General features: G+C 44.3%; 1 pseudogene; it reads right to left on the bottom strand.

Annotated features, from left to right (window-relative positions):
* Window positions 1-7,515: 7,515 nt before the first annotated feature.
* LOC114620227 lies at window positions 7,516-8,841 on the bottom strand (annotated as a pseudogene).
* Between the last annotated feature and the right edge of the window lie 6,143 nt (window positions 8,842-14,984).

Genomic DNA, 14,984 nt, shown 5'->3' with positions numbered 1-14,984 from the left:
GTACTCACAGGAGTTAGATAATCAGTAGGCTCTTCCCTGGGGGAGACTATTTCTCCTGCTCTCAGCATCCTTTAGTTACCTGTAGTTCTTCGTCTGGGGTTGAGGCCTCGTGAGCGTCCCCTGACCACATTGGCATGTTTATTGATGTTGTCTTTGTTCAGCTAGTGTTTAGGCAACTGTACTGTTGAGATATCCAATGTGTAGCTTCTGACATTTTTAGGGGAAACAATCTCATAGCAAACCCGTGTCCCTCAGGCTCTTACAATCTGCCTACTCCTATCTGCTGTGATTGTTGAGCCTTGATGAAGGAGTTGTGTTGTAGATACATTGGTGGGGCTGGGCTCCACAACTCTTTTATTGGTTGTGTGTGTGTGTGTATGTGTGTATGTGTGTGTGTGTTTGTGATGGCCTGTGTTTGTGTGCTAAGATCAGTTTCCTTGCTGAAGGTGGAGGACTGCACTTACTCAGTTAGACTTGGAGGAGGGTGTGGTGTGAGCCTTTTATGTTTATTAAACTTCCCCTACCTTCCATATATACCATCAGTTGTGAGTAAAGACTTAAGCCTCAATAAATGTATTGTTAGTTATTCTTTATTTCTTAAGGATAATTTTGACCAGATAGAGAGCTTTTGCTTGACAGCTGGCCTTCTCCTCCAAGATCTGAAGTATGCTATTTCACTGTTAGTGGCTTCCACTGTTTTATAGGAGGAATCAGCTTTTAACCATATTGAGATTCTCTGCTATATGATATGTCTCCTTTCCTGCTTTCAAAAAATTCCCATTTTGCCTTTGACATTGGCCGTTTTGATTGCAGTGTATTTAGGCACGGATCTCACTGAGTTTGACCAACGGCGACTTATTGAACTTGCCATTTATGTAGTGTAAAATAGGCCATCAATTTTCTCATTTTTTTTTCTCCAAGCATCTTGTCTGTCTCTCCCTCTGGTTCTTTTATAATGCATATGTGGGTATGCCCAGGAGAGCCCCACAGGCCTCTGAGTGCTAATTTTGCTTTGTTTTTCTTTCTTTATTTAAAAGAAAAACCTTTTATTGCATTTTTACCTCCAGAATGTTTGGTTTTCCTTCGTAGCATCGATCTCTTTCTTGATATTCTCTCTTTGATGAGACAGCATCTCATTTTTTCTTTAGTTTTTGCATATAAGCTCCTAGTTCTTTGGACATATTTAAAACAGTTGCATAAATCAGGAAATCATGTGATCAAGGCTAGTCTGGGTTACACAGTAAGACATCTTTTCAAAATGTTAGCAGAGTAGTCGATTGCACCTTTGTTCATGAGGCTAGTCGGAGAGCTCATTGGCTAACAACACTTGTGGCTACAACTGACACACTGAGTGTGAGCCCAGAAACTTCGTGGTTGAAGGAAAGAACTGAGCTTTGATACTATTCTCTGACCTCATATACACTGAGTACACACATACACACACACACACACACATTCACGCTTATAATTAAAAAAGAAAAGAACAAAAATCATTTTGTCTAGTAAGTCCAATGACTGCACTTCCGTAAGAACCAGTTCTGCGGAGCATGCTCCTCACGGGTGAGTCGAACTTCATTTCTTTTTTTGTCGATAGCTGTCTGTTGAAACCTGGACGTTCGGGATTATGTAATGTCACCGTGGGTATCAAAGCCGGCTCACTTCTCTCCGTGTGGTTGCTATAGACTTGTTTAGTGACTTTCTAAACTAGATCTATATAGGGTATTGAGTAGTTTTTCCCTTTGTTTTTGTTCTTGTCACTGCCTGCTACTGCTTGGGGCTGACCTCCCAGTTTCTGTCAAGGGACTTTGTGCATCATGAAGCCGGCTCTCTCCATTCTCCAGACTAAGATTTTGCCTTGAAGTTTACCTACCTCCTGCCTGCCCATATCTTTCCTTATTCCCTCCCCCTTTCCCTCCCTCTCTCACTCCCTCCCTCTCTCTCTTCTTTCCTTCCTTCCTTTGAGATAAGGCGTTACTGTGTATCTCTGGCAGTCCTGGAACTCACTAATGATCCTTCTGGCTTTAAACTCACAGAGACCCACCTGACTCTGCTCCTGAGTGCTGGGATTATAAGTGTGTGTTCACTCTGCCCAGCTCTCTGCTCCATCTTTCTCGCTCTCTCTCTTTTTTTTCCTTTGGTTTTTCAAGACAGACAGGGTTTCTCTGTATAGCCCTGGCTGTCCTGGAACTCACTCTGTAGACCAGGCTGGCCTCGAACTCAGAAATCTGCCTGCCTCTGCCTCCCAAGTGCTGGGATTAAAGGTGTGTACCACCACCACCCGGCTTCTGCTCCATCTCTTGAAAGTACTGTCATGTGCATATGAATATTTAAAAAGCATCTCTGATTATCTTCAGCCAAAAGCCCTGGGGCAGGACCATTTTACCAAGCCAGGGCTCTGTAAGCCCATGGAAGAGTAAACCCCGTGAGAGGAGATGCACAGGCAGAGCACCACCATGTGAATTGAATAGTCACAGTGTTCTAGCAACGGGGAATTTGGGAGGCTTCGAACCTGCTCTTCCCCTCCAATGGTTGTTACGCTGCTGTTTTTATTTGAAAGGGGCTGTTGGTTTTCATAGTTACTGCACAGCTGGAGCGAGGGGCTTGGGAATAGCCCACTTACTGTGACATAACACTATCTGAAATGAGCTGTTTTCCCTTGAATAAATATATTTTGATTGTTACAGGTCTCTGGCTCAATCCCAGAGTTGATAGTATCTGTGTTGGTTTTTGTTTTTCTTCTCTTTTTCATTAATTTATTTATTCACTTTACATCCTGATAACAGCCCTTCCCCCCTCTTCTCCTAGTCCCACCCTCCTATATCCTCTTCCCTCCTCTCTTTACCCCCTCCCCTTTTCCTCAGAGAAAGGGAGTCCCTGCCACTCCCCCCCAACCCTCTCTGGTACATTAAGTCTCATCAGAACTAGGCTTATCCTCTCCCACTGAAGCCAGACAAGGTAGCCTAGCTAGGGGGAGGCAGTCCAAAGGCAGGCAACAGAGTCTGTGTCAGAGATGGCCCCTTCTCCAATTGTTAGGGAACCCACATGAAGACCAAGGTGCACATCTGCTACATATATGTTAGGTACAGACTATGCACACTCTTTGGTTGGTGGTTCAGTCTCTGAGAGTCTCTATGGGCCCAGGTTAGTTGGGTCTGTAGATCTTCTTGTGGGGTCCTTGACCCCTCTGGCTCCCTCAGTCCTTCCCCTGACTCTTCCACAAGACTCCCCGAGCTCTGCCTGATGTTTGGCTGTGGGTTTCTGCATCTGATCCCATCAGCTGATGGACGAAGTGTCTCTGATGACAGCTGTGCTCTGTCCACTGTGTCAGTTATTCAAGGAGCAGACATTCGGATGTCCTTACTCTACTGTGCTTGGTGGTATCCCAGCATGCCTTGTTAAGGTCATGTCTGTGTATGCCAGCAGCTCACTCATTTTCATGAATGGGATTCCACTGTGTGGATACACATCTTGTCTATCCCCTCCCATCTGATGGCAAGATCGTTACCAGTTTTTCAGTCTTAGGAATAATGGGAATCTTATTTCCGTGCTTCTGCTTTTCCTGAGTGAGCACCTTGGAGTTGAATGGACAAGGCGGATAGAAAGTTTCATGTTTAACTCTTTTAGAGACTGTTATTTCCCGAAATGGCCAGGCTGGCTTCTGCCTCCATTCAGTTCTGGGAAGAGTACACACTGGGAATGCACAGTGGCAGGAACAGGAGGCCAGTTGGTTACACTGTATCCACATAGGAAGCACAGTGGCAGGAGCAGGAGGCCAGCTGATCGCATTGTATCCACACAGGAAGCTGAGAGTGTAAAGGAAGTGGGGCTGGATTATAAAACCCCAGGGCCTGTCTCCCCCTACTTCCTCCTGTGAGAATTCACCTCCTGAAGCTTGCTTGCTCTATCTCCTAAACAGTGCCCCAGTTCTAAAATACATGAGCCTGTGAGGGACATACACATTCAAACCCACTCCATGTTAAAGCCAGGATTAAGGACTGAAGCTGAGCTCAGTTAGCACACACTGCTGAGACTAAGTTCTCAAAAGGCAGGATCATGCAAAAAAGAAAATATCAGTATGTTTTAGAAATTATTGAGCTTGCTAATTAATAAAGGGATCCACAAGACATTAAGTCCATTTCAAAGTCCATTCCAGAAACTGCATGTTTGGACATCTCAGGATAAGTATGTTAGATATGATTGCTGACTGTGACACAAACCACTTTTATGTACAGCACAGCCACTAACAGTTTGGTGGTCATCTTTTCCTCTTGAAGCTTCCTTTCTGTTGGAAAATCTATGAATTTATGTATAATATCTCTGTGTATCATATCTATACATCTCCTTTACAAATCTGCAATCATTACTCAATAGCAGACATTTACAATCACTCCATGGGCCCTCAACACTTCTGATAAGGAAGGAAAGGATTAGGACGTTCGAATTTTGCCTAGTGTCTGAATTTTGAAGCCCCCCCCCCACGTTTTTCAGACCAAGCTTCAGGTAGCCCAAGCTGTTCTTATATAGCTAAAGATATCTTTGAACTCTCAATCCTCCGCCTCCTGAAGGCTGAGATTACAAGTGTGTGTCATAATGCCTGTTTTACGAGGTGCTTGGGATAGAACCAGGGTCTTCATTCATGCTAAAGCAAGCCACATACTAAGAACTACGTCCTCTGCCATTGAGTACTTGTTCTCAATATTGATCACTCACCCTGGTGACTTTCAGACCACCATGCTGTTGAGAACAAGACAAGCATCCCTACGAGCTCCCTTGACAGTCTAGAAACTGGGAGACGCTGAGCAAGCAGAATTTTAGATGAGACAGTTAGTACTGCCATTGGTGTCCTCTGTAGACACAGGACAGGAAATAACTAAAAGATGTAATTTATAGTCTAAAAGAACCAGGAAGCTGAAGACTTAAATAAAAATGCCAGTGAGAAGTGGATTAACTTTACAAAGAGTCCCTCAACATCTGTCATGTTTTACAAATTATCCCTGTCCATGTAACTTGGTAGGATACCAGGAAACATCTAGCTCAAGCAAGGATTAATGGAAAAACGTTTTCTTTGTAAAGCCTATCCAGGTAAAATTTTCTAAAAATTCATTAAGAGATAAGTAATAGAGGAAAAGTAAATCCAGGAATTATCTCCTATTAATTTGTAAAATAATTAAATTAGGGCAGTTGAGTCATAGATCAGTATGCACACCCTCTGGTATAATTCTAAAAAAAAAATTATCCTTGAAATACATCGTCTTTAGGTAAAACGTGTCTGCTCTGGCATCAGCCCCCAGATACTGCAAAAGTTTCCAAAAGTCAGAATGAAATTGTACAACACATACAGCTACTATTAATGAAAAATTTGCGGTTTTGAGTATATATTTCTGTCTCTATATCTAGTGATTATGTATTTATGGTTTAACTATATATTTATTGTCTTCTTTACAGAACCCCAACCTGAGGGGAGGGTCTGCCATCTAATCACAAGATGTGTGCGGGTGTGTCAAATCCTCCCGGAGACCAGAATGAGTCGGCAGTTCTGAACTGCGCCACTAGGTGGAGCTGCTATGCTTTGGAAACGGCAAAGAAACCGCCATGTGCCTACTGCAAGGGTGTGAAAGTGGAAGCAGTGCTGCAGCCAGTGCCTGCAGGCGCCTGTGACAACAGAACTGTAGCATAGAGGTGTGAGAACACAAACAGGACCAGGTATTAAGTGAGCCTGAGCGGGGCAAGAAAACACCAAATCACAAAATTAGGAAACCCAGACAGTCAGAATAAGTCCATTGACTTATTTTTTCCATATAGCTTTTTTGAAAGGCAGGGCGGATGTCACCCCAGAGCTAGAAACCACAGGCTACTTGCCTCAGCCCGTTTGCTCTCATGCCTTGGCTTTATTTTGGTGGTTACTATAACCCCACAGCTTTGCTTTGAGTTTCTGGGTTTTGCGCAACCTCATGCATATGCTTTCACGAGTTCTATAATCATCCGTTTAATGGTACTGTCTTACCACGCGGCAGGTAAGAAGCCTTGCTGTGGCTGCTTTCCTAGCAGGCAAGAGCCATGGTACCGTTTACTTGAAAAAAGATCCAGGTCTAGTCTCTTGGGGTTTTAAGCCTTAAAATCCAAATGGTTGCTGAGGAAGGTGAAAGCAAACAAAAAAACAAAACCTTAGGTTTATTTACCAATATTCAGAGGCAGGATCAGAAGCAGATGAGTGTCTCCTAACTATAAAACAGGATTACATGCCTAGCAACAATAGCCTTTAATTGGATCACGAATTCTTTTAGAAAAGGCTGTCTCCCCAGCTCTTTAAACAAGGCAGGTGACAGAGTTAGGTGGGAAAGTATCTATTACCATTAATATCTCTGAGCAAAACGCATTTCAGAAAAAGCTAGACAATATCTGAAGGAGGCTTCAAACTCTTTTGCTTTTATTTTTTTCCCTTTTAATGTACCAAAGTAATATATTAAATACATCTTTCTCTAATGAGGCTTAAATGGTCTCTTTCAAGAATTGCTTATAAGTGACAAGTGTGTTTTAGATAGGAGGAATTTTTTTTTCTCATGCAATGTTACAGTTTATTGTTAATGACATTTAAAATCATCTTGAGCAGAGAGAGCACTTGTAGCAAGTTTATCCTTACGATGGCAGCAGACGGTGTAGTGGCTAAATTTACCAGTTTTAATGTAAGACTGAGAGCCAGCACTGTTTTTGTGGTGCTTAACCTGGGGTGCTTAGTGTTTCTGCCTGTGAGAGAAGGGTAGTGTCTTCCTCTGTAGGAAATGAGCTACAGAATTCAACACAGTTTTGAGCATATGGTATATGACCATGCAGTGCTACTGGCTCAGTGATCATTGGATGTTACTGACAGGGGGCACCATGAGAAGTCACCGTAGCTCCTGCTTCACTGTATGCATAGCTGTCATACGAAAATCATGTTGTTTGCTCTGGGGAAATGGCCCAGTGTTTAAAGTGCTTGCTGTGTAACCATGACGCCCTGAGTTCACACCCCCAGTAACACATAAATGACGGGTGGGCATGACAGCCCCACTGCCCACCTGAAATCCCAGCCCCTGGGAGATGGATGTGGGAATCCCCAGGGCAAGATAGCTAGCTAGGCTAAACTGTCAAACTGTGGGTTCGAGTGAGAGAATCTGTCGCAGTTTGTAAAGAGGATAGTGATTGGAGAAGAGGCCGGTGTCAGCTTCTGATTTTTTTTTCTTTTAAGCAAGCACACAGCACCTTTAATGACGTGTCTGTCCTCTTCTCTTGCCCTCAGGCCCACAGGCTCTTTGAAGTACTACATGAACCCTTCCTCAAAGTGCCTCGATGACCCGCTGCCACGGAGGCCCAGTGTCACAATAAAGCATTTGCATGCCCAGGCCTCTGTGGACGTGCATGTTTACTGATTTCTAACCTCAGCCTTGCAAGTTCCCCGCTTTCCCCCTCCCCAGGGTCTTGTTATGGTTCCTGCTCAAGTTCCCTCTTCTGCTTCTCCTGTCCTGTGGGAGATAGCTCTCAGTGGGGAAAAGTGTCTTGCACCCCACTTTCCTGATCCTTTTTCTTCTTCTTGGGGGATCTTTGACTGGCCCTGGGCTCTGGTTCCTCAGATTGTCTTGGGTCAGTCACCTCAGACTCTGTTGCTTTCTGTCCTCTCTCTTTTTTCTTGCTGGGTGCTAGAGCCCCCTGGGGCTCAAATGCAGCCTCTGTCACCTCTGCCTTGTCTGCCCACTTTTCCTTTTTCTTCTTCGTCTTCTTGGGGGACACAGGAGCCACTTCATCCTGAAGCCCATGTTCTGAAAGTTCCGTCTCCATGAGCACTCCAGGGAGCCCCATCTCTGCCTCCCTCAACAAATTCTGTCTCTTTTCTCCTCTTCTTTGTAGGGGACAGTAGGATGGTTTCCTCATGGGGTTCCATAGTGACCTGTGGCTGAGAGCCAGCCATGGTGCCGTCCACTTCCTCTGTCCCTTCGGCTTCCTTCTGCCTCTTTCTCTTTTTGGTGGAGGACAGGAAGGTCCCCTCAGGAGGGTCTGTTTGAGCCACAGGTTCAGTGTGCCCCAGATCCTCTTCTGCCTGGAATGTCTCTGCCCCCTTGGACTTCTTTCTTTTCTTGCTGCTGGTGGCAGATGGGACTGGCAGCTCTGCCTCGGGCTGCACTGCCTCGGCCTCAATCTCCCCCTCCCCCACGTGATGCTTCTTTTTCTTCACATCCATTCCTAGGTTACCCCAGGCTGTTTCCACCTCCATGATCCCGTGCCTGTTCACAGCCTCCTGAGGGTCTGAGGCCTCTGTACCCTTTCTCTTCTTTTTCTTCTTCCCTGAAGTGGGTGACCTCAGAGCTGAGGCTGACCCCGGCCCTGTGATGGGAGGGTTGCCTCCGAAGGCAGAGAAGCGAGGCCGCAGGCCAGCAGAGATCTGAGGTGGAAGGCTTGTGGGGATCGGCTGCAGGGGGACCCGAGAGATAAGACATTCCCGAGGACCCTCCATGATCTTTAAGCTCCCATTGGGCATGGGGGCACAGGTGAGTCTGCCACCTGCCTTCGATGAAGATGCGAGCAAGGTGGCTTCTCCAGTCTGGGGCTGCTGGTAAAGACCCGGTATTGGTGCTTCTTGCCATCCCGTTTGCCCTTCACAGTCTTGGAGCCAGACAGAGGCACATGCTGCCCATTGAGGCTTTGTTGGGCGAAGCCTGCAGGGGCTCGGATAAGCCACAGTTCTGTATCTGGACCTGTAAGCGCCTCCAAGGAGAAACGGGGGAGGGGGGGATCTGAGCCTGGAGACATTTCCGTGAAGTGGGGAGGGCAGGAGAACCGAGTGGCACCGCAGGCCGGAGTACCCTCCATCCCAACTCTGGAGGAGCCCACGTGCCAGCTTCTGATTTTTACACAAAGCCGCACACCCATGAACATGCCTTGCAAAGAAGGGCAAGGGAGGGGCATCCTGCAGAGTTATTCTGAGAACAACTCTTAGGGCCTTGGCCTTTACAAGTGTTTAGTACACAGGACTATACCTAGACCGAGCTGGGAAAGAATGGCTAACTGATTTGCACTTTTCTTGAACCATTTGGAGGTGGGCATTGGGTTCCAGTTTGCTGCTTATATTCTGTGTGAGGGATGCAGATTCCAGCTTGGCTATTCGAGCCCAGGATGTAGATGAGAGATTCAGGGACTCATTGAAGTCTCACTTCAGGGGTCCCCTGCTCAGCTACCATGGCCTCCTCTGATAGAGTAGGCTGCAGGGTGAGAAGAAACTTTGGAAATGACTGAACTCAGGCATCAGCTACTTCAGGAAATAGCCACCTCTGCCTCCACCTGCCTTTTCATCTTCATCTCCCTAGGATCTTAAGATCCTCTGCCCCACTTTCTTCTCCGGGTCTCAGAGATGGTTGCTTCCTTTCTTCAGGCCTGAGTTCCTCCATCACTTTGACTTTTGCATCTAAATTTCACCTACCCACAGTTGAAGGTTAAGATTCATTATGCAAAGTCAAGCAAAACTCATGCTGACACCGATGTAAATCAGCCTTGTTTACCACCATTTACATAAACACATGCATTAGATGTGCAGAGTGCTGGTCTCCCTGTAGTGGTCCTGATGAGATTTGTGGGCTAATTTACTTCCCAGAAGTTTCTCTTAGCTTGATGACTGTTGGGGGAATGGCAGATTTGCGATGATGCCTTCATTCGTCGCAGCGCAGAACCGAGTGAGGGCAGACAGTGGGCCAGAGGACAAGTGTGGCTCGAGGTCAGACTATTTCCTGTGGTTTACTAAGTAGCTGGATCGCTGCCGCTGCGGCCATCGCTGCTGCCTCTGCGGGCATCGCCACCGCTGTCGCCTTCCACTCTTTCTCTTCTCCCAGTCAAGTTCTCATCTACTCCGTGCTGATTTCAATCTCACTGTGTAGCCCTTGCGGGCCCGGAACTTCTGCTCTCCTGCCTCTGCCTCCCAGATGCTGAGATTATACAGGTATAAACAATCATGCTTGCAAGTGCAGGAATTATAGGCATAAGCCACCATGCCTGGCTATGACTATCTTAATCTTGACTAAATTATTCACCTTTTCCAAGTCTCCAGATCCTTCAAATGGAAGTCACATTATACAGCAAGATTTCTTTCTACTCTTTCTTTTTCCCTCCTGCCTAAGGGATACATCTCTACTCCCATGTCCCCTTTAGTTTCATGGACTCTGCAGAGATAAGAGCTGGTTTAAGGAGAATGAGTTGTAGCTGGTGCAGGGCAGGGCTTGGTATTCTCTTGGAGTTTAGCCTCACCGAGCTTTGTCGACAGCCACTGGCTGTTGAATTACATTGTTTGTTTGTTTTTGTTTTTGTTTTGTTTTGTTTGGTTTGGTTTGGTTTGGTTTTTCAGCCATTGTGTCAGAGATTTACAGATAAAGTAGAGATACTGAGACATCTCTCTTCCCTCAGTTACTGCCAGGAAGTGCCATTTTGTTTTCTGATCTCTGCAGGGTGAGTCCTATGCTGGCCGAATCAGTTGGCCTTACGTGACTGACTTTCTATCATTTTGAAAGGAGCTGAGATTATAATAATGCCATTTGAACTGTGAGCATAAGCAACCCATGGTGCTTTGTATGTAGACCTACTGTGCTTCATATGTAGACCTACAGTGTTCTCACTGGATTTCCTTTCTTCTTTGTGTCTGTGATGTAACACGCATTGGGAAGACAAAGCAAGCATAAAATTGAGCACATGCACTAGAGCCTCTTCTGGAATTCCCAGGGTGAGTAGCTATTTCTACTCAAACACAGCAGAGGTCTTCAGTGAAGGTGGAACCCTGCTTGGCAAGGGTACCTGCCGTGTATGCAGAGAGTATTTGGATTGGGAGGCTCACTGGAGCTGGCCCAGAGAGTTAAGTGAGGGACAGGATAGAGAAAGAAATGGGAGTGTGTGCGTTTGACATCTCAAGGAGGAGGGTGAAGACTGTTGAACATGGGCATAGAGTCATCAGACTTGGGGGTGGGGGTGTAAAGTATCTGGGTATGTAGCCCAGGCTGGCTTCAAGCCATCCTACTACCTTAGCCTCCCGAGTACTGGGATGCATGAACGCACACCAGTTTTTGAGATTATAATTTAAAGGTGATTAGGCAGTGATGACAAGTTCCTGTGTGGCATTAGGAACCAGAGGGTACTTTATATAGCAGAGCAGTCATTTATCGAGAATGAGCTGGAAGCCATTGTCACCACAGCTGACACAGAAAACTGTGTCATGATGCAGTTGTATAGTATTTGCCTACAGTTATTAAATCTGGACCTGAAAAATTTCATCCCAAGACCAAAAGTAAAGGTAAAAACCAAGCTTTCCTAAGTAAGGATGGATGTGGGGGAGGGGGAACAGAGCTGTGGGGGAGGGGAAAGGGCTGTGGGGGAGAAATGTGGACAGAATGTTTCCTCCATTGCTGAGAATAAATGTTCATATAGGTGCTTTGAATGCTAGAACAAGCAGAGGCACGTTATTGATAACCAGTGAGTCATGGCTGTGTTTGGAGTGGAGTGTGGGGCCATGTGTGTTCAGTAAGCATTCTTCCACAGCAGCCCACAGCCCACAGCAGATTTACTGTTAAGAATTTATACATTAATAGGCAGTTTTGTAATTATCCAATCTATATATTGATTGTATATCAGATGATAAAATGTATTTTATTTGTACTATAGACTGTTTACTATTTTAAGTAAAATGAATCTTGAAAAACATTTTTTTTTTAAAAAAAAAAAGATAAATATTGTCTGGAGATGACATTATGGTGTTTGGGAAAATTGGAGTGACTGGAGATAGTATTTGAGATGATCTGAATTCAAAAGGATAAAGAGCAAATTTTCTCATTTGTGTATCTTAAATTTTATATAAAGTACACACACATACACAGAGACACACACACAACGTACATACACAGATATACATACAGAAAGACACACACAGAGACACAACATATGTACAGACACACACAGAGAAATACACACAGAGACACAGACATACACACAAACACACAGATATACAAACATACAACATATACACACAGACACACACAGAAAGACATACATAAACACACACACAAAAAGACATATACACACAAACACAGAAAGACACACACAGACACACGACATATACAAAAACACACACAGAGACACACATACAGACACATGACATACACATACACAAACACATACACAGGCACACATAGATACATGGCATACACACACAAACACACAGAGACACACACAGACACATGACACACAGACGCATGGCATACACACATATAACATATACACAGACACATGACACACACATAGTAAACACACACAACATACAAATAGAAAAGAGGGTGTTAGGCAATGGAGGAGGACTCACAGGAAGGAAGAGGGGAAGGGAGAGAGGAAAGGGTATAGGGAGATGAAAGCATGTGAAATAGTTCAGTGAAAACATCTTGGTAGAATCCATCATACACACACCTATTGCATATATACCCATCACATACATATTCATTACACACATGCCCATCACATACATGCCCATCACACGTGTGCCCATCACACGCATGCTCATCACACAATGTCCATTACATACATGTCCATCACATACATGCCCATCACATAAATACCCATCACATACCCATCACACACATGTCCATCACATGTCCATTACATATATGTCCATCACATACATGTCCATCACATGCATGTCCATCATGTACATGCCTGTCACATACATGCCCATCACATACATGCCATTGCATATATGTACAATGAATATATGGAAAGACTCTATTTTTACTTGATATACTATTATCTGGGTAGATACAAAAGAGCCTTTGGTTTCTACTTTTTTTTTTAAAAGAGCATTTTGTACTCAAAATAATTTAATCATATATAACTTGATGCTGTTGGGTTTCAATGTTGGCCTTCCCTTCCCATCCCATTTTGTTTCCCTGTAAAAATTGACTTTTGGCTTTTGCTTCCTTTGACTGTCCTCATCAAGGTCTTTCTCTCTGGTTCACAGGGCAGTGTGATGAGGATATATTTTAGAGGTAAGAATCAAACATATAAGAATCAAACATGTAAGTATGAATATACCCTCCAGAAAAGATACATCAGGTTTCCAAGCTGACAAAGTCTCCCTCTACAGTTTCCTCTCAGACAAATGTTTTATGAACACAGGCTTTGTTTAGGGACTTACAGCACCCTGATTATGAACTTCTCTTCTTTGGAAGACACTTTTCTCAGACTCTGTCAATCATAGTGACCTTTACTCCTTCCCCAACTTGACACTCAGAAGAGTTACCTCATTGCTATCTCTGTATTTTCAGCCTTTTAAGGTGCCAGACAGAGATTAACATGGCTTTCTTTTGAGTTTTTTTGATATAGTAATAAGACACTTGATGAATATGACTCCACACAGTGTGTGATAAGCACTGAGCATTGGTTTGGTTTGCTTCATCTTGCAATTTTTTGCTAATGACACACATGTATTGGTTAGCCTTACGTAGGATTGTTGAGCTCAGCTTGTGGTAAGGCCACCACTGAGAGAAACTTGCCGAAGAATTGCTCCTGAGGTTCCTGTGGCCTTGCCTCATACCAGTTGGCAAATCTTATGGTTTCTTCAGGATTGAACTACAGCTGCTGGTTCATGCCTGGTGTCTGCCTGCTCAAAGGACTGGAATGTAGCTGCTGAGTCATATTTGGTGTTTGCTACAGGACTGAACTGCAGAGAAAGAAGACAGAGTTCACCCACAAAGAACTATTGCTGAACAGGTCTACTTCCCCGTATTCTAGTAACTTTTCTCTTCCACTACCTCTGCTGGATGGTGGGCTAGAGAGGTTGAACCCTTATTAAAAGTAGGTTGCAAAAAAATTTATGGCTATAGATCTTAAATGAAGACACCTCCTCCTTGAATCTCAATCTGCCCTCTGTCATTTCTTCTTGTGCACAATCTCCAGTTCTAAGGAGCACTACTGTGCTGTGATGTCTCCATTCTGATTCAATCTCTATCAAACTGTCTTCATTTGCCTCTTGGACCTGATGATTGTTCATTGTCTGCCTCTTCCTCGAAGCAACTGCCTTAGACCTTGGGTCTCCTCATTAGGATATCTGGTCCTGAAAAACCTTGACGGGCAGTTGCTGGGGGTGAGATGGCCATCTGGCTGAGGGAAGATGGATGATGAGAAAGGCCAGAAGATGTGTCTTGGTGCTGGATCTCTATGCAAGAAAGCTGATTTTACTCAGACTGTGTGGAGCACATGAACATAAAAAGCAAACTTTCTTAAGATGTTCTTGTTCATGGAACATAACATTGAGTAGATTTTAATTCACTCAACAGATTATTATTATCGTCATGTTTTGGGGAGCTTGACTTAGAAGGGCTGGTTAGATAACAAAAGCACAATGTCTTCTTGCTCGAACACACAAGACTCTTTGCTGCTCAAAGCTATACTAGGAAGAAATGGGTGAGTCTGTGAAAAACACACACAGCATTGGCATACCCAAGAGGTGACACTCGTGGTGTATCTGAAGGGCTGTATCACCCTGCTTTGCCTTCTACAAAGGTTTTCTGTAGTGAGGGCAATTGTTCAATTATACATACACTTCATGGGTTTAAAGCAACCATACACTATTACCTGAGATACATTCCTAATGCATTTACTCTAAGCATAGTATTTATAGCCAGACTCTGTCTAAGAAGGAAGGGGTTGACTGAGTCTTACTTGGGTAACAATATTAAAGGCATAGTATAAATACTTATTTTCTATAAGAATACACCCCAGAGTAGTGTCAGTCTGTGTCTTCAAGTGCTCAATATGGAGAGCGGCTGAGCTGTGAATAGAAAGAACCCTTGTCTATGGTCACTCACCTGCTTACCACTTTTAATTCATTTACACATTTGCATATCTACTGTGTGCTTTTTTCCAGATCCAGGATGAGGCTCGGTAGGCAGAAAAGCCAGTTTCTCTTCTTGAGAAGCTCACAGACTGAAGAA

The sequence above is a fragment of the Grammomys surdaster genome, unplaced genomic scaffold (assembly GCF_004785775.1).
Source record: "Grammomys surdaster isolate TR1022 unplaced genomic scaffold, NIH_TR_1.0 167, whole genome shotgun sequence".
Taxonomy (NCBI): Eukaryota; Metazoa; Chordata; class Mammalia; order Rodentia; family Muridae; genus Grammomys; species Grammomys surdaster.
The sequence above is the reverse complement of the archived record's forward strand: the minus strand, read 5'-3'. Positions and strand labels throughout refer to the sequence as shown.